Consider the following 21,138-nt stretch of genomic DNA (forward strand, 5'->3'; position numbering starts at 1 on the left):
AGATGCTCTTCCTTTGCTCTGCATGCATGGACCAGAGGTCGACGTGCTGAAAGCTGGAACAAATTCTGGTATATATAAAAAAATCTGTTCTGTGATTGAAACTCAGAACCTAAGAATAATCCCACCAGGCAATGTGTCTGTTCCAAAATGTGTAACTGTCATAGTAGGGGACAACTTTATTAGGGAACATGAATGATGTGTATGCACATGATTCATTGTAACTTCAATGCACTGCTGTCCTCTATCCAATGTTGAACCCTGCCTGATAAGCACACGCATATAAACACAAATGTATATTCTTATTTCATCAACTGCTGTAACAATCCTGATCAGTAGGTAAATGGCAAGTTCTCTTTGTGTCAACATCGATTTGGACTCAAAGCTCTCTTGCGTGACGCATATAGACAGAGATCAGCGCTAAACGAGGCCACGCATTGTCTGGCCCCCCCGCCCTCCCTTGGTTGCGAGCGAGCAACGTGATTGGCCCAGGCCTCGGAAAGAGTGCCCGGGGATCCAAATGTACAGGCCGCATTTAGCTTAGTGTCGAAAAATAAACACAAACAATAACAGACAAAACCGAGAAAGGAGAAATATCGACGATACATTTGAAGGAGTCCATAATCAGGTAAAACATTTCGAAACGATTGAAATTGCATATCGATTATGAGACTAAGGCCCAGTCGGCCGTTGCGGGCCTTCTTCAGCCCGTCGGAAAACAACATGGTTGATAATGCCGCATGCGCTAGCTAACATGCTAGGCTAGCTAGCTAATGTCCTTTCGCATTTACAAATGCATCGATAAATGTTTAGCTACGAGTAATGTTGTGAATGCACACGTTGATTGTATTTATTTGGGGGTATCATTGTGTTGATTTAGCACCAATCGTTGATTTATGGCGGTTTATGGAGTTTTAAAACACGCTAGCTAACAAACTAGCTAACCAAAATGGCGGAATCGAGGCTAACTAGCTAAGGTTGTTGTGGGCGCAACGTTTCAGATATAAATACACCGTAAATAACAGCCACCAAACACTATACAAACGGTTCAACTACTTATTAATGTTATATACATCCCTTTCTTTGCAGTATTGCACAACGTTGCGTTTGTGGAATTTCCCCCCAGATGTCGACATTGCCGCAAAACGTCTGCACAACGCCGAACAAGCTTGCTTAGTTATTAGCTAGTTGGCTAGCCCAATAGACATAGCCCTCTACCCCACCGCCACCCAATGAATGTGGATTGACTAACATGTTTGCAAGTGTTACCACGAACATTTAGCAATCAGGTGGAAGTAGTAACACTAACTAGTTGGTTCTCTTGATTTGTTTTAAATAGCGAGTGCTCGCTAGCATGCCCTACAGTTGCATAATCCAGGCAACCATGAAATTGGGCAATGAATGTGGGCGTGTGTGGGACAGCTCAAATCATTGCAATTATGAAGCAGGAAAAACAACCGTTATATTCCTTCTAGGTCCTTTTCGACATTGAAAGCTGAAACCGTCGCATAATAGAAATATGTCCCAATATCTCATTATTCATTCATATTCCAAATGAGCTAGGACTGAGTCAAATGGCATCAACAAGTGTTAACTCATCAACAGTTTCCACTGCAGCACCAATTAAGTATGTGGTCATATTTTTCCAGCCATTAATTATGTCAAGACAGACACAGCTATGACAGTAGCAAGAATACCTCAGTTTCAGCATCCTTATCATCATAAAATAGCTTACACAGAAGATGTTTGTGAGGGATCAGATATCTACTGGATATGTGATGTCATCAGTCTTTCACACACTTCCTCTTGTGATCCCTGGATGAAAGATCAATGTTTTCAGTGGCATCTATTTCACAGTTTATGTTGTCCCTTCTTCGAAGGGTTCTCTCCCGTGATGGAAGGAAGAAACGCCATCAACACACTGTTCTTATTTTAGAGAGCATTGGCATCAAATGTGAAGGTAATACACACAGACACTAGTCAATATCCAGGGCCTGTATCCACATAGTGTCAGAGTAGGAGTGCTGATCTAGGATCAGGTCCATACAATATAATTCATTATGATCTAAAGGCCAAACTGATCCCAGTTCAGCCCTCCTACTCTGAGATGCTTGGTGGATACCGGCCCTGATCCTCTGACATTCATGAATTCACACACAGTGTGTAACGAATATCGAACCTCTTGAAATTATGTGGAGGCCTAACAATAAATAATTTTATTTAAGCCTTTTTAAGATCAAAAGAGATGGACCACGGCGGAGGGGTCTTGGAGCTACACACACAGGAGTTAAAGATGCCTCACACCATGATCATGCAAGACTTTGGTAGGTCAATATGGCCTTGTGATAATGTATACTTTGTGTTCATTTGTCTTCACTTGATCGCCCAATGCCTCATGCAAAGTTACAGTGGTGTGAAAAAGTGTTTGCCCCCTTCCTGATTTCTTATTTGTTTGCATGTTTGTCACACTTAAATGTTTCAGATCATCAAACAAATGTAAATATTAGTCAAAGATAACACAAAATGCAGTTTTGAAATGAAGGTTGTTATTAAGGGAAAACAAAATCCAAACCCACATGGCCGTGTGTGAAAAAGTGATTGCCCCCTACAACCTAATAACTGGTTGTTGCTGCTAAGGGTGGCCCAACTGCAATCAAGCATTTGCGATAACTTGCAATGAGTCTTTTACAGCGCTGTGGAGGAATTTTGGCCCACTCATCTTTGCAGAATTGTTGTAATTCAGCCACATTGGAGGGTTTTCGAGCATGAACTGCCTTAAAGTCATGCCACAGCATCTCAATAGGATTCAGGTCAGGACTTTGACTAGGCCACTCCAAAGTCTTCATTTTGTTTTTCTTCAGCCATTCAGAGGTGGACTTGCTGGTGTGTTTTGGATCATTGTCCTGCTGCAGAACCCAAGTTCGCTTCAGCTTGAGGTCACGAACGGATGGCCGGACATTCTCCTTCAGGATTTTTTGGTAGACAGCAGAATTCATGGTTCCATTTATCACAGCAAGTCTTACAGGTCCTGAAGCAGCAAAACAGGCCCAGACCATCACACTACCACCACCATACAGTGGGGGAAAAAAGTATTTAGTCAGCCACCAATTGTGCAAGTTCTCCCACTTAAAAATATGAGAGAGGCCTGTAATTTTCATCATAGGTACACATCAACTATGACAGACAAATTGAGAATTTTTTCCCCCCAGAAAATCACATTGTAGGATTTTTAACGAATTTATTTGCAAATTATGGTGGAAAATAAGTATTTGGTCACCTACAAACAAGCAAGATTTCTGGCTCTCACAGACCTGTAACTTCTTTAAGAGGCTCCTCTGTCCTCCACTCGTTACCTGTATTAATGGCACCTGTTTGAACTTGTTATCAGTATAAAAGACACCTGTCCACAACCTCAAACAGTCACACTCCAAAATCCACTATGGCCAAGACCAAAGAGCTGTCAAAGGACACCAGAAACAAAATTGTAGACCTGCACCAGGCTGGGAAGACTGAATCTGCAATAGGTAAGCAGCTTGGTTTGAAGAAATCAACTGTGAGAGCAATTATTAGGAAATGGAAGACATACAAGACCACTGATAATCTCCCTCGATCTGGGGCTCCACGCAAGATCTCACCCCGTGTGGTCAAAATGATCACAAGAACGGTGAGCAAAAATCCCAGAACCACACAGGGGGACCTAGTGAATGACCTGCAGAGAGCTGGGACCAAAGTAACAAAGCCTACCATCAGTAACACACTACGCCGCCAGGGACTCAAATCCTGCAGTGCCAGACGTGTCCCCCTGCTTAAGCCAGTACATGTCCAGGCCCGTCTGAAGTTTGCTAGAGTGCATTTGGATGATCCAGAAGAGGATTGGGAGAATGTCATATGGTCAGATGAAACCAAAATATAACTTTTTGGTAAAAACTCAACTCGTCGTGTTTGGAGGACAAAGAATGCTGAGTTGCATCCAAAGAACACCATACCTACTGTGAAGCATGGGGGTGGAAACATCATGCTTTGGGGCTGTTTTTCTGCAAAGGGACCAGGACGACTGATCCGTGTAAAGGAAAGAATGAATGGGGCCATGTATTGTGAGATTTTGAGTGAAAACCTCCTTCCATTTTCTGGAAAAAAAATTCTCATTTTGTCTGTCATAGTTGACGTGTACCTATGATGAAAATTACAGGCCTCTCATCTTTTTAAGTGGGAGAACTTGCACAATTGGTGGCTGACTAAATACTTTTTTCCCCCACTGTATTTTACTGTTGGTATGATGTTATTTTTCTGAAATGCAGTGTTACTTTTACGCCAGATGTAATGGGACACACACCTTCCAAAAAGTTACACTTTTGTCTCGTCAGTCCACAGAGTATTTTCCCAAAGGTCTTGGGGATCATCATATGTTTTCTGGCAAAAATGAGACGAGCCTTAATGTTCTTTTTGCTCAGCAGTGGTTTTCTTCTCTTTCTTATGGTGGAGTCATGAACACTGACCTTAACTGAGGCAAGTGAGGCCTGCAGCTCTTTGGATGTTGTTGTGGGGTCTTTTGTGACCTCTTGGATGAGTCGTCGCTGCGCTCTTTGGGTAATTTTGGTCGGCCGGCCACTCCTGGGAAGGTTCACCACTGTTCCATGTTTTCACCATTTGTGGATAATGGCTCTCACTGTGGTTCGCTGGAGTCCCAAAGCTTTAGAAATGGCTTTATAACATTTTCCAGACTGATGGATTTCAATTACTTTCTTTCTCATTTGTTCCTGAATTTCTTTGGATCTCGGCATGATGTCTAGCTTTTGAGGATCTTTTGGTCTACTTCACTTTGTCAGGCAGGTCGTATTTAAGTGATTCCTTGATTGAGAACAGGTGTGGCAGTAATCAGGCCTGGGTGTGGCTAGAGGAATTGAACTCAGGTGTGATAAACCACAGTTGAGTTGTTATAACAGGGGGGCAAACACTTTTTCACACAGGGCCATGTAGGTTTGGATTTTGTTTTCCCTTAATAATAACAACCTTCATTTCAAAACTGCATTTTGTGTTTACTTATGTTATCTTTGACTAATATTTACATTTGTTTGATGATCTGAAACATTTAAGTGTGACAAACATGCAAACAAATAAGAAATCAGGAAGGGGGCAAACACTTTTTCACACCACTGTAACTTTGCATGAGGCATTGGGCTATGCAAACGCTTGATTGCAGTTGTTGCTGCTAAGGGTGGCCCAACCAGTTATTAGGTTGTAGGGGGCAATCACTTTTTCACAAAGGGCCATGTGGGTTTGGATTTTGTTTTCCCTTAATAATAACAACCTTCATTTCAAAACTGCATTTTGTGTTTACTTGTGTTATCTTTGACTAATATTTAAATTTGTTTGATGATCTGAAACATTTAAGTGTGACAAACATGCAAACAAATAAGAAATCAGGAAGGGGGCAAACACTTTTTCACACCACTGTAGATGCTGACCACTCTACAGCAATGTCTTGTGTAGCTGTATCTTAGTACTTTTTCTTTGTGCTTTTCCACTAAGAGGAAAGCCTGGAAAAGCCTCAGGACAAACCAGGGCTGCAGTGGAAAAACATTCCTGTAATAATATTCCCCCTCGTACTGTTTCCCTGTACAGTGGCAGGAATGAGGGGCCTGGCCCACATCGACGGGGATCACATTGTGGTGTCTGTGCCTGAGGGCATGCTCCTGTCTGACATCATGACAGACGAAGGCATCCTGCTGGAGCACGGCCTGGAGGTGCAGGGCCTCGAGTCGGAGGTGGAGGTGGAGGTGGAAGGCTTTGGAGCGGGGGTGGTGGAGCTGGAGAGACATATGGTCGAGAGCCTCGAGACGGATGTGGTTGAAGGCCTGGAGGTTGAGGGCCTGGAGGCGGAGGTGGAAGTCGAGGGCCTTGAGGAAGAGGTAGAGGTCCTAGAGGAGTATCTAGAGACTGAGGTGATTGAAGGCCCTGATATCAGCCACGAGCACTTGCTGGGGGCCGAAGTGGCCATCGAGGAGGCTCTGGACTCTCACCACCACCACCATGTTCTAACCTCAGACCTCATCCAGGGCTCAGTCCACCACCACCACCACCACATGCCAGACCAGCTTTTTGTGGAGCACCAGGAGGAGGACGGGGTGGAGGGCTTGGACCAGGGGGTGATGGTTGGGGAGGAGGTGGGGGAGGAGGAGACTGTGATCCAGGCCCACAAGGAGCTGCCGGTGGAGGTGGAGGCTGTCTCTCTGCAGACTGACGAGGATGAGGACGATGAGAAGAGTACCTCGGAGGACTACCTCATGATCTCCTGTGAGTCAACTAGCCCTACAAACAGACTAATAAGGCTTGATTTCATTTAATGATTTTCTATGATCAATTATATAAAGTGTGGGGTTCTGTATTTGAATTAGGGCTTTCCCCGACTAAAAAAAAATCTTGGTCGACCAAAAGTAATCTGTTCTTTCGACCAATCGATTGCTCAAAATTTTTAGACACACCCTATGTGTTTTCATAAAATCAACTATGTGCATTGAGCTTGTCTGATACTATACAGGTCTGTGCCCAAACAGTTTGAGCTTCTACTTCTAAAAATCCACCTTTCCAGAAATAAGTCTCTCACTGTTGCCGCTTGCTACAGACCCCCCTCAGCCCCCAGCTGTGCCCTGAACACCATATGTGAATTGATTGCCCCCCATCTATCCTCAGAGTTCGTATTGCTTGGTGACCTAAACTGGGATATGCTTAACACCCTGGCCATCCTACAATCTAAACTAGATGCCCTCAATCTCACACAAATGATCAAGGAACCTACCAGGTACAACCCTAAATCCGTAAACATGGGCACCCTCTTAGATATCATCCTGACTAATTTACCCTCTAAATACACCTCCGCTGTCTTCAACCAGGATCTCAGCGATCACTGCCTCATTGCCTGCGTCCGTAATGGGTCCGCGGTCAAGCCACCACCCCTCATCACTGTCAAACGCTCCCTGAAACACTTCAGCGAGCAGGCCTTTCTAATTGACGTGGCCCGTGTATCCTGGATGGATATTGACCTCATTCCGTCAGTAGAGGATGCCTGGTTGTTCTTTAAAAGTGCTTTCCTCTCCATCTTAAATAAGCATGCCCCATTCAATAATTTCCGAACTAAGAACAGATATAGCCCCTAGTTCACCCCAGACTTGACTGCCCTTGACCAGCACAAAAACATCCTGTGGCGTACGGCATTAGCATCGAACAGCCCCCGCGATATGCAACTTTTCAGGGAAGTCAGGAACCAATATACACAATCAGTTAGGAAAGCAAAGGCTAACTTTTTCAAACAGAAATTTGCATCCTGTAGCACTAACACCAAAAAGTTTTGCGACACTGTAAAGTCCATGGAGAATAAGAGCACCTCCTCCCAGCTGTCCACTGCACTGAGGCTAGGAAACACTGTCACTACCGATAAATCTACGATAATCGAACATTTCAACAACCCTTTCTTTCTAAAATTAGCCGCCGAAATTGTCGCAACCCCTATCACCAGCCAGTTCAACGTCTCTTTCGTATCGTCTGAGATCCCCAGAGATTGGAAAGCTGCCGTGGTCATCCCCCTCTTCAAAGGGGGTGACACTCTAGATCCAAACTGTTACAGACCTATATCCATCATGCCCTGCCTTTCGAAAGTATTTGAAAGCCAAGTTAACAAACAGATCACCGACCATTTAGAATCCCACCGTACCTTCTCCGCTATGCAATCTGGTTTCAGAGCTGGTCATGGGTGTACCTCAGCCACGCTCAAGGTCCTAAACGATATAATAACCGTGATCGATAAAAGACAGTACTGTGCAGCCGTCTTCATCGACCTGGCCAAAGCTTTTGACTCTGTCAATCACTGCATTCTTATTGGCAGACTTAATAGCCTTGGTTTCTCAAATGACTGCCTCGCCTTGTTCACCAACTACTTCTCAGATAGAGTTCAATGTGTCAAATCGGAGGGCCTGTTGTCTGGGCCTCTGGCAGTCTCTATGGGGGTGCCACAGGGTTCAAATCTCGGGCCGACTCTATTCTCTGTGTATATATTAATGATGTCTCTCTTGCTGCTGGTGACTCTCAGATCCACCTCTACGCAGACGACACCATTTTGTATACATCTGGCCCTTCATTGGACACTGTGTTAACAAACCTCCAAATGAGCTTCAATGCCATACAACACTCCTTCCGTGGCCTCCAACTGCTCCTAAACGCTAGTAAAACTAAATGCATGCTCTTCAATCGAACGCTGCTTGCACCCGCCTGCCTGACTAGAATCACTACTCTCGGCGGCTCTGACTTAGAATATGTGGACAACTACAAATACCTAGGTGTCTGGTTAGACTGTAAACTCTCCTTCCAGACTCACATTAAGCATCTCCAATCCAAAGTTAAATCTAGAATCGGCTTCCTATTTCGCCACAAAGCCTCCTTCACTCATGCTGCTAAACATGCCCTCGTAAAACTGACTATCCTACCATTAAATTTTTTTTAATTTACGTCATTTAGCAGACGCTCTTATCCAGCTCTTAGTGGGTTCGATCCCCGGGACCACCCATACGTAAAAATGTATGCACACATGACTGTAAGTCGCTTTGGATAAAAGCATCTGCTAAATGGCATATTATATTATATTATCCAGAGCGACTTAGTTAGTGAGTGCATACATTATTTTTTTATTTTTCATACTGGCCCCCGTGGGAATCGAACCCACAACCCTGGCGTTGCAAACGCCATGCTGTACCAACTGAGCTACATCCCTGCCGGCCATTCCCTCCCCTACCCTGGACGACGCTGGGCCAATTGTGCGCCGCCCAATGGGTCTCCCGGTCACAGCCGGCTACGACAGAGCCTGGATTCGAACCAGGATCTCTAGTGGCACAGCTAGCACTGCAATGCAGTGCCTTAGACCACTGCGCCACTCGGGAGTGGGATCCTTGACTTCGGTGATATCATTTACAAAATAGCTTCCAACACTCTACTCAGCAAATTGGATGTAGTCTATCACAGTGCCATCCGTTTTGTCACCAAAGCCCCATATACTACCCACCATTGTGACCTGTACGCTCTCGTTGGCTGGCCCTCACTACATATTCGTCGCCAAACCCACTGGCTCCAGGTCATCTATAAAGCCCTTCTAGGCAAATCCCCGCCATATCTTAGCTCATTGGTCACCATAGCAACACCCACCCGTAGTATGCGTTCCAGCAGGTATATCTCACTGGTCATCCCCAAAGCCAACACCTCCTTTGGTCGCCATTCCTTCCAGTTCTCTGCTGCAAGTGACTGGAACGAACTGCTAAAATCTCTGAAGCTGGAGACACTTATCTCCCTCACTGTCTTTAAGCGTCAGTTGTCAGAGCAGCTTACCGATCACTGCACCTGTACACAGCCCATCTGTAATTAGCCCACCCAACTACCTCATCCCCATATTGTTATTTACATTGTAATTTATTTTGGTCATTTGCACCCCAGTATCTCTATTTGCACATCTTCTTCTGCACATCTATCACTCCAGTGTTAACACTAAATTATAATTGTAATTATTTTGCACTATGGCCTATTTATTGCCTTACCTCCATAACTTACTACATTTGCACACACTGTATATAGATTTTCTATTGTGTTATTGACTGTACGTTTTGTTTATTCCATATGTAACTCTGTGTTGTTGTTGTTGTTTTTTCCGCACTGCTTTGCTTTATCTTGGCCAGGTCGCAGTTGTAAATGAGAACTTGTTCTCAACTGGCTTACCTGGTTAAATAAAGGTTAAATAAAATAAAATAAATAAAAAAGCTTACGGTTCGATGCCTCAAAAGTGCGCCAGAGATCTAAATAACCAGAAGGAAAAAACCTTAACCTGACCCAACTATTCTCCTCCCGCTCCTGCTGGCTTTCACAGATTCTGCCATTACTCTCCTCAAGTTGCCGGTAATAGGCTACACGAGGAGTCGGCAACCTTTCTCATGTGAAATGCCAATTTATCTTACGATTTCTACTGATCTGCGTGCAAGTTATCATTTTCATTTGCACATTTTCTTGAAACAGTTTAATTAAATTAATAATAACGTCTTCATATCTCAAAATCATTGTCATGTGGTTAATCAGAATTCTATCCAAATCTAAATGAAAATTATACAAACCTAAAAAGTAACTTATATTTCCATCGCCAACTATGTAAAAATAGCCTACACAAAGCCAACAAATAAAAACATTGCAGCCTGCAGGTAGAAAAATCCTGATTTAAAAAAAAGTAATCCTTTAAATCACATTGGCTACACATGGCTTGTCTGCAACAAACTTGAAACATTGTATCAACTATTAACTTGTGTCCTGCCCAAAGCTTGCACTAACGAACTTGCAACATTGTATAAAATATTCTGGGCCCTCAGTTTCTGCCAGTGAGCTCGGGACAGACACAGCTGTAGGCTATTTGCGCAAGGGATAAGAAGCAGTGCTTGACTTGGGCAGGAGCTCACCGGAGCTGAGTACCGGCACCTCAAATGTTCTACTGCTTGAGCTCCTGTTCCTCTTATAGAATATTAGCTCAAACGTATTGTGGAGCTCCTGCACCTACAGTTGAAATCAGAAGTTTACATACACCATAGCCAAATACATTTAAACTCAGTTTTTCACAATTCCTGACATTTAATCCTAGTAAAAATTCCCTGTCTTAGGTCAGTTAGGATCACCACTTTATTTTAAGAATGTGAAATGTCAGAATAATAGTAGAGAGAATTGATTTATTTCAGCTTTTATTTCTTTCATCACATTCCCAGTGGGTCAGAAGTTTACATACACTCAGTTAGTATTTGGTAGCATTGCCTTTAAATTGTTTAACTTGGGTCAATCGTTTCAGGTAGCTTCTAACAATAAGTTGGGTGAATTTTGGCCCATTCCTCCTGACAGAGATGGTGTAACTGAGTCAGGTTTGTAGGCCTCCTTGCTCGCACACGCTTTTTTAGTTCTGCCCACAAATTTTCTATAGGATTGAGGTCAGGGCTTTGTGATAGCCACTCCAAAACCTTGACATTGATGTCCTTAAGCCATTTTGCCACAACTTTGGAAGTATGCTTGGGGTCATTGTCCATTTGGAAGACCCATTTGCGACCAAGCTTTAACTTCCTGACTGATGTCTTGAGATGTTCTTCAATATATCCACAATTTTCCTTCCTCATGATGCCATCTATTTTGTGAAGTGCACCAGTCCCTCCTGCAGCAAAGCACCCCTACAGCATGATGCTGCCACCCCTGTGCTTCACGGTTGGGATGGTGTTCTTCGGCTTGCAAGCATCCCCTTTTTCCTCCAAACATATCGATGGTCATTATGGCCCAAAAGTTCTATTTTTGTTTCATCAGACCAGAGGACATTTCTCCAAAAAGTACGATATTTGTCCTCATGTGCAGTTGCAAACCGTAGTCTGGCTTTTTTATGGCGGTTTTGGAGCAGTGGCTTTATCCTTGCTGAGCGGCCTTTCAGGTTATGTTGATACTTTTGTACCTGTTTCCTCCAGCATTCACAAGGTCCTTTGCTGTTGTTCTGGGATTGATTTGCACTTTTTGCACCAAAGTACGTTTATCTCTAGGAGACAGAACGCGTCTACTTCCTGAGCGGTATGACAACTGCATGGTCCCATGGTGTTTATACTTGCGTACTATTGTTTGTACAGATGAACGTGGTACCTTCAGGCGTTTGGAAATTGCTCCCAAGGATGAACCAGACTTGTGGAGGTCTACCATTTTTTTTCCTGTGGTCTTGGCTGATTTCTTTTGATTTTCCCATGATGTCAAGCAAAGAGGCACTGTGTTTGAAGGTAGGCCTTGAAATACATCCACAGGTACACTCAAATGATGTCAATTAGCCTATAAGAAGCTTCTAAAGCCATGACATTATTTTCTGGAATTTTCCAAGCTGTTTAAAGGCACAGTCAACTTCGTGTATTTAAACTTCTGACCCACTGGAATTGTGATACAGTGAATAAGTGAAATAATCTGTCTGTAAACAATTGTTGGGAAAATTACTTGTGTCATGCACAGAGTAGATGTCCTAACAGACTTGCCAAAACTATAGTTTGTTAACAAGACATTTGTGGAGTTGTTGAAAAACTAGTTTTAATGACTCCAACCTAAGTGTATGTAAACTTCCGACTTCAACTGTAAATATAAACAGTACCAGCACCCAAAATGAGTACTGGAACCTATTTCAGTCCAAGTCAAGCCTATTTTATGACGTTTTCACTGGATCAGAGCATGACATTTTTCACGCTGAGTTGGTTATCGAAAGGGAGAGAGCTGGAAAGATTTTTCAAATACATTGAGGAACTATTGTAATTCTCATTGGATGTAAAAAAAAAAAAAAAAAAAGACTTTGTTTGCTTGCTGTTTGAGGTGAAGAAAACATTACTTTGAGAAGCTCCACAGGTCATTAGTGGTGGTGCGTTAAGCCAATCAGAAATACTATCAGATCCCCAAATGGGCACTTTTTATATGTCTACATTTGCACTCATGCCAGGTAGCCTATAGGCCTACTTCTATGCGTGCGCGTCCTTACTCAACATTGACACGAGCGCTCCAAACAAAAGACAATGACTAAATTGACAGAACTCGTAAATTGATTTAAATAAACCAAAAGTTGTTTCTCACAAGTGTAGCATAGGTTGTGCACTCTGCAAATAATGTGTCCACTCTGACAATGAGAACAGGAAGACTGGAATAATATTGCCTAGATTAAAAGAAATGACCGTAACCAAAGTAACAAACATTGTAGATTAAAAATTATAGGCATTAACGGTAAATGTACTACTGGTGATATATGTAATGGGGAATTGATAAGACACTAACAATTAAAAGCAAACAATTCACACAAGTTGAAGTTCTGAAACAATGTGCACAAATTGGCGGGAGAGAACGCATTCTGGAGAGAGACGTGAATTGTGCTACTGGGTGCATGGTCAATCCAAAGTCAGCATTGGCCATGCAGCATTTACAGTGATTTGGCCTCAGCAGAAGTCAGGGCATTCATACTTCTTGCGCTTCGAGGAGCAGTGCAGAGCTGTTGTCAAGGAAGTTAGTTTGTGTTTATACAGGATGTACCTACCGTCAACCAATCATGTCAATGCGGAGCTATACAGAGCCCTCCTCATTGTTACAACATTTTGGAGGCGCATGGCGATGTGGTACAGAGCTCGATTTGGCCTCTGCATGCCTCTGGAGGCTCCGCAAATACACTACCAGTCAAAAGTTTGAACACACCTACTCATTCAAGGGTATTTCTTGATTTTTACATTTATTTTACATTGTAGAATAATAGTGAAGACATCAAAACTATGAAATAACACGGATGGAATCATGTAGTAACCAAAAAAGTGTTAAACAAATCAAAATATATTTTAAATTTGAGATTCTTCAAATAGCCACCCTTTGCCTTGATGACAGCTTTGCACACTCTTGGCATTCTCTCAACCAGCTTCATTAGGTACTCACCTGGAATGCATTTCAATTAACAGGTGTACCTTCTTAAAAGTTAATTTGTGGAATTAATGCGTTTGAGCCAATCAGTTGTGTTGTGACAAGGTAGATAGGTATACAGAAGATAGCCCTATTTGGTAAAAGACCAAGTCCATATTATGGCAAGAACCACTCAAATAAGCAAAGAGAAACGACAGTCCATCATGAATTTAAGATATGAAGGCCAGTTAATATGGAAAATTTCTTCAAGTGCAGTCGCAAAAACCATCAAACGCTATGATGAAACTGGCTCTCATGAGGACCACCACAGGAATGGAAGACCCAGAGTTACCTCTGCTGTAGAGGGTACGTTCATTAGTTACCAGCCTCAGAAATTGCAGCCCAAATAAATGCTTCACAGAGTTCAAGTAACAGACACATCTCAACATCAACTGTTCAGAGGAGACTGTGTGAATCAGGCCTTCATGGTCGAATTGCTGCAACGAAACCACTACTAAAGGACACCAATAATAAGAAGAGACCTGCTTGGGCCAAGAAACACGAGCAATGGACATTAGACCGGTGGAAATGTGTCCTTTGGTCTGGAGTCCAAATTAGAGATTTTTGGTTCCACCCGCCGTGTCTTTGTGAGACGTGGTGTGGGTGAACGGATGATCTCTGCATGTGTATTACCCACCGTAAAGCATGGAGGAGGAGGTGTTATGGTGTGGGGGTGCTTTGCTGGTGTCACTGTCTGATTTATTTCGAAATCAAGGCACACTTAACCAGCATGGCTACCACAGCATTCTACAGCAATATGCCATCCCATCTGGTTTGGGCTTAGTGGGACTATCATTTGTTTTTCAACAGGACAATGACCCAACACACCTCCAGGCTGTGTAAGGGCTATTTTACCAAGAAGGAGAGTGATGGAGTGCTGCATCAGATGACCTGGCCTCCACAATCCCCCAACCTCAACCAAATTGAGATGGTTTGGGATGAGTCGGACGGCAGAGTGAAGGAAAAGCAGCCAACAAGTGCTCAGCATATGTGGGAACTCCTTCAAGACTGTTGGAAAAGCATTCCAGGTGAAACTGGTTGAGAGAATGCCAAGAGTGTGCAAAGCTGTCATCAAGGCAAAGGGTGGCTATTTTAATATATTTTGATTTGTTTAAAAAAAAAAATTTTTACTACATGATTCCATATGTCTTATTTCATAGTTTTGATGTTTTCAATATTATTCTACAGTGTAGAAAATAGTAAAATTAAAGAAAAACCCTGGAATGAGGAGGTGTGTCCAAACTGTTGACTGGTACTGTGGCTGTGTGTTTGTTTATTTATTTATTTATTTATTTGTTACTGCTCGACCTAAAACAATCTCAGTCGACCAACAATCGACCAGTCGACTAATTGGGGTCAGCCCTAATTTGAATAATTGTTTACATCCACTGCAAATGAATAGGCTAGAATATAGCTGAAGGTTAGTTTGTAGCCAGTTTCTGAAGTCAATTTTGAGAGTATATTTCATGAACTCTTCTGGGCATTTTTGCCTTCCAAGTCCTTGTTATTGACCGCTACCCTGCTGCTGGGTAAAAGCTGTGATGTGTTATTTTGTGTCCATCCAGTGGATGACGTTGTTGAGATGCTGGACAGAGGAGACACTCCTCTGGAGATCACTGCTGTATTCTTACTGTGTGTGTGTGTGTGTGTCCGTCTGTCCGTCCGTCCATCCAGTGGATGACGTTGGTGAGAAGCTGGACATAGGAGACACTCCTCTGGAGATCACTACTGAGGTGATGCAGGACGAAGGCTCCAACAAGGACGGGTCTGAGGTCATCAAGGTCTACATCTTCAAAGCCGAGGCCGATGACGATGTGGAGATAGGTGAGTGGTACTACTTCCGCATTCGAAGGAACTCGGAACTCTCCGACATCAGTGCGTTCAAGACATTTTACATTTGAGTAATTTAGCAGACGCTCTTATCCAGAGCGACTTACAGTTAGTGAGTGCATACATTTTTCATACTGGCCCCCTGTGGGAATCGAACCCACAACCCTGGCGTTGCAAGCGCCATGCTCTACCAACTGAGCTACAGGAGGCCACTGGGAACGCAGAAAAAAATTAGCTCAGACTGGGGAAAAATCGGTTTGAATGGTCATCCAACTCGGAATTCCAACTCGGAAACTCTGGCATCTTTCTAGAGCTCCGACTTTCCGACCTGACTTTCCGACGTCATGATTTGACCTCGGTTATTTCAGAGTTCCCAGTTGTCTTGAAAACGCCATTCTCTCATCGACGAGGCCGACATTTCAAGAGCCACGTCAATTGAACCGTGAAGCATCATTTGCATATTGTGAATGGCATCAAACTATTATCTTCTAATGTGAAGTGTCAGCTACATATATGGAAATTATACTTTAGATGGTAAGTGTTCCCTAGAGGAGTAGAGAGATCGCATAAAATGTGTGTGACAACAGATTTTCATGCAGGTATTCTAAAATCTGCATAAATAAATGTGCGCATTTTCCCACCAGTGCTATTTCCAACAAATGGACTTGTTGCAGATAAATATCAGTGTGTGATGGTGTAGTGCACACAATGTACTGTTTCGTTTTACGTTTTCATGTACTAAATAAAAAGGTAAAGTTCAATGTGTTTTCATCACATTTTCAACTCAACCGATAGTTTTGTCACAAACTGTTGCGTTAATTAGCAAATGTGCCTACTCTGGTCTTGGCACAACAGCGCGCAGATACAGTACAGATAGGCTGTGTGGGCAGGCTAGTCTACATGATGAGATTATTATGGATATTTATTTCTCAAGCGTTGATCATCATGTCACCAGAATAAGACCCTCGATATTTATTGGAAAAGAGCATCAACATCACCGTGCACTTCCACCACCCTGTGAAGTTCATCATAATTTATTTAATTTGTAGCCTAATAAACTGCACGGTTTCCCGAGTCGTAGTGGGAGGACCACACAACATATCATCGCGTGACTCCAAAGTTTACTTCGATATGATGGTTATTATATCAATATTTGCGCATAATAGGGTTTCTACCGCCATTTCTCGCATAATACATTTTACCGACACAAAAAGATCCCAACATGTCGAACGAACTAATGATCTGTCGGCATTTATGAAATTGTACCGAAACTTCCTGTTTCCATCACAGCTGTCGTGATTTTTATTTAAATATACGGTATGACTTTATTTATTCATCAGTTGTTATTATGTATATATCTAATGTTTTTATTAACTTTTTTTATTATTTATTTATTTTATTTTACTAGTCCTGCATGTTGAAGCTCGAAGCCTAAGATGTTCAATGTGCCCTGCAATCACACCTGCAACCCTGCACATGTGACTATTAAACAATCTGAAACTTTACTAGCATTACAAACTGTGGATTGAAGCGTGGTTACTGTTTGTGTCTGTAGGTGGGACAGAGGTGGTGTCTGAGAGTGGCTTCCATAACGGCCACCATGCTATGTTGGAGTCTGGGGGAGGAGGCAGGCATGGCCGGGGGGAGAAGATGGTCTACATGGCTGTGAAGGACCAGTCCCAGTCAGAGGAAGAGATCAGTGAGTATACACTCTTCTTCTATTAAATAACTCCCATCTATGAAATGCTTTTTAGTGGAACCCTTCATTTCACCTGTCCAATCATGTGATCAAACACGACTTGATAGGTTAATTTTATTGTATTTTTCACTGGTGCTGTTCAAAAGGATTTGAACAGGGCTTCAGGCAAATCAAGAATGTGTTTGTACATGTCTCTGTACATGTCTCTGTGTCACTCTGTTTTCCAAACCTGGCTGACATGGCTGAGTAGGTGTAGGGTTGTAGGTGAGGAGGGTTAGGGTTGTTACTGAATCTGTCTGTGTGTTTTACAGATGTGTCAGACATGGCAGAGCAGGTGTACATGGAGGTGATTGTAGGAGAGGAGGAGGCCTCTGCAGTCCAGGAGAACCAGATAGAGGACTCTCCGAACAGCAAGATGTTTGTCCCAATCTCCTGGGCTGCAGCCTATGGTAAGGATAAGGATCACTCCTGTTGTGTGATCAACTGGTTTTATATTCAGTAATAACAGTATTCCTTCAGCTGGATATAACACACACGACAATGGGCTCTATTTTAACAAACCTAACGCAATGGTAAATCCAAGCGCTGGTGGTAGCGCTATCGGTTCGGGGATGTATCAGAAGTACTTTAGCTATTTTCACAACCAAAAATGTACGTTGCAGTGATGGTGTGAAAGGGCTGGAATTTGATGAATAAACAAATTGTGAGTCTGTCGAGGCTTGGCCCCTCACTGGCCAATCATAACATGCTCCATGGCTAAATATGTGTTTGCTTCAAGTTGTATATTTACAGGCTTTTATGTATTGCCTTGGACTCCAATTCCAATGTTAGTATGTTTATAGTTTGTTAAACAGTTTACAGAAACAAAATAACAAAATGTAGTCTTTGCTAAATATGTTGACTTGAACCTGTTTGCAGTCCACATTGTTCTAAGTAATTGCATGGCTTTAATGTGGAAATATATACATAACATTCACAATGATATAGGGGCTAGGCCTACTGTAAATTGCATTAGGGCAATAAGCATTAAATTAATTATTATTAAGTCCTAAAAAGAGAGCGAATAATTGTAATAAAATTCTAAACAAAACGAAACAACTTGTTTTTAAATACCTCAACAAATTGACAACTAGAATGCCAAAGGTCTGCAAGGCTGTAATTGCTGCAAATTGAGGATTCTTTGATAAAAGCAAAGTTTGAAGGACAAAATTATTATTTCAATTAAAAATAATTATTTCTAACCTTGTCTGTCAGTGACTACATTTCCTATTCATTTTGCTATATTTCCTATTCAAACTAATTTCATGTATGTTGGAACCATCTTACAGATGGCATTCACACATCTCCAGAGGTTGCATTGCATTGGCCACGGACGTTCTCACCATAAAACCAGGACACTGAATCATTCTAATACATTTTAATCAAATGGAATGAAAACAAGCAATTGTTTTTTCCACAACAATAAATAAATGTAATGATGTCATTAAAATCGGCACGATAATAAAGACCTGAAGCAGAGGGCTTGTGTTTTAAAAATATGAAACGGAATACAATTGTTACAGGAAAATAACTTCTAAATACGAGGTTAACCGGTATTCACAGAGGTTCTCATCTCTCGTTTCACTATGGACATGGACACATGTAGAGCCCTGAGTCTTACTATACTTGTGTGGACTTTTTGAGGACCAACAGTTGATTCCCAAAATCTGATTTTCCCTAAACCTAACGCCTAAGCCTAAAATAGCCTTTTTACAAGTGAGGACTGGCAAAATGTCCTCACTTCTCTGAATTTTAGTTGGTTTGCTATTCTTGTGAGGACTTCTGGTTCAGTATAGTAAAACGTGTACAGGCGCACACACAGACCTTTCAAGAGTAGTGCTTGTTTTAGTATTTGCTAAACCCTATTTCTCCTCCACTGCTGTTTATATCTATACTGAACAAAAACATAAACGCAACATGTAAAGTGTTGGTCCTATGTTTCATGAGCTGAAATAAAAGATCCCCGAAATTTTCCATGTGCACATAAAGCGTATTTCTCTCACATGTTTACATCCCTGTTAGTGAGCATTTCTCCTTTGCCAAGATAATCCATCCACCTGATAGGTGTGGCATATCAAGAAGCTGATTAAACAGCATGATCATTACATAGGTGCACCTTGTGCTGTGGACAATAAAAGGCCACTCTAAAATGTGCAGTTTTGTCACAAACACAATACCACAGATGTCTCAAGTTTGAGGGAGCGTGCAATTGGCATGCTGACTACAGGAATGCCACCAGAGCTTTTGCCAGAGAATTGAATGTTAATTTCTCTACCATAAGCCGCCTCCAACGTTGTTTCTGAGAATTTGACAGTACGTCCAACCGGCCTCACAACCGCAGCCCACGTGTAACCACGCCAGCCCAGGACCTCTACATCTGGCTTCTTCACCTGCGGGATGGTCTGAGACGAGCCACTCGGACAGCTGATGAAACTGTGGGTTTGCACAACCGAAGAATGTCTGCACAAACTGTCAGAAACAGTCTCAGGGAAGTTCACCTACGTCGTCCGCCGCCATCACCTCATGTTTCGGCATGATAATGCACAGCCCCATGTCGCAAGGATCTGTACAAAAAAGGGAGTGCTCCTAATCTCAGCTTGTTACCTGTATAAAAGACACCTGTCCACAGAAGCAATCAATCAGATTCCAAACTCTCCACCATGGCCAAGACCAAAGAGCTCTCCAAGGATGTCAGGGACAAGATTGTAGACCTACACAAGGCTGGAATGGGCTACAAGACCATCGCCAAGCAGCTTGGTGAGAAGGTGACAACAGTTGGTGCGATTATTCGCAAATGGAAGAAACACAAAATAACTGTCAATCTCCCTTCGTCCTGGGGCTCCATGCAAGATCTCACCTCGTGGAGTTGCAATGATCATGAGAACAGTGAGGAATCAGCCCAGAACTACACGGGAGGATCTTGTCAATGATCTCAAGGCAGCTGGGACCATAGTCACCAAGAAAACAATTGGTAACACACTACGCCGTGAAGGACTGAAATCCTGCAGCGCCCGCAAGGTCCCCCTGCTCAAGAAAGCACATATACAGGCCTGTCTGAAGTTTGCCAATGATCATCTGAATGATTCAGAGGAGAACTGGGTGGAAGTGTTGGGGTCAGATGAGACCAAAATCGAGCTCTTTGGCATCAACTCAACTCGCCGTGTTTGGAGGAGGAGGAATGCTGCCTATGACCCCAAGAACACCATCCCCACCGTCAAACATGGAGGTGGAAACATTATGCTTTGGGGGTGTTTTTCTGCTAAGGGGACAGGACAACTTCACCGCATCAAAGGGACGATGGACGGGGCCATGTACCGTCAAATCTTGGGTGAGAACCTCCTTCCCTCAGCCAGGGCATTGAAATGGGATGTGGATAGGTATTCCAGCATGACAATGACCCAAAACACACGGCCAAGGCAACAAAGGAGTGGCTCAAGAAGAAGCACATTAAGGTCCTGGAGTGGCCTAGCCAGTCTCCAGACCTTAATCCCATAGAAAATCTGTGGAGGGAGCTGAAGGTTAGAGTTGCCAAACGTCAGCCTCGAAACCTTAATGACTTGGAGAAGATCTGCAAAGAGGAGTGGGACAAAATCCCTCCTGAGATGTGTGCAAACCTGGTGGCCAACTACAAGAAACGTCTGACCTCTGCGATTGCCAACAAGGGTTTTGCCACCAAGTACTAAGTCATGTTTTGCAGAGGGGTCAAATACTTATTTCCCTCATTAAAATGCATATCAATTTATAACATTTTTGACATGCGTTTTTCTGGATTTTGTTGTTGTTATTCTGTCTCTCATTGTTCAAATAAACCTACCATTAAAATCATAGACTGATCATGTCAGTGGGCAAACGTATAAAATCAGCAGGGGATCAAATACTTTTTTCCCTCACTGTAGATAAGTCTGTTTCACCTGCCCTGCTGTTTATATGTAGATAACAGTCTGTTTCTCCTGCTGTTTATATGTAGATAACAGTCTGTTTCTCCTGCTGTTTATATGTAGATAACAGTCTGTTTCTCCTGCTGTTTATATGTAGATAACAGTCTGTTTCTCCTGCTGTTTATATGT

At 42.7% G+C, this 21,138-nt stretch overlaps 1 pseudogene; it reads left to right on the forward strand.

The window, feature by feature from the left end:
- The first annotated feature begins 474 nt into the window (after nucleotides 1–474).
- LOC121539622 overlaps nucleotides 475–21,138 on the forward strand; it is a 45,591-nt pseudogene continuing 24,927 nt past the window's right edge.

This window comes from Coregonus clupeaformis, chromosome 3 (assembly GCF_020615455.1).
Source record: "Coregonus clupeaformis isolate EN_2021a chromosome 3, ASM2061545v1, whole genome shotgun sequence".
Taxonomy (NCBI): Eukaryota; Metazoa; Chordata; class Actinopteri; order Salmoniformes; family Salmonidae; genus Coregonus; species Coregonus clupeaformis.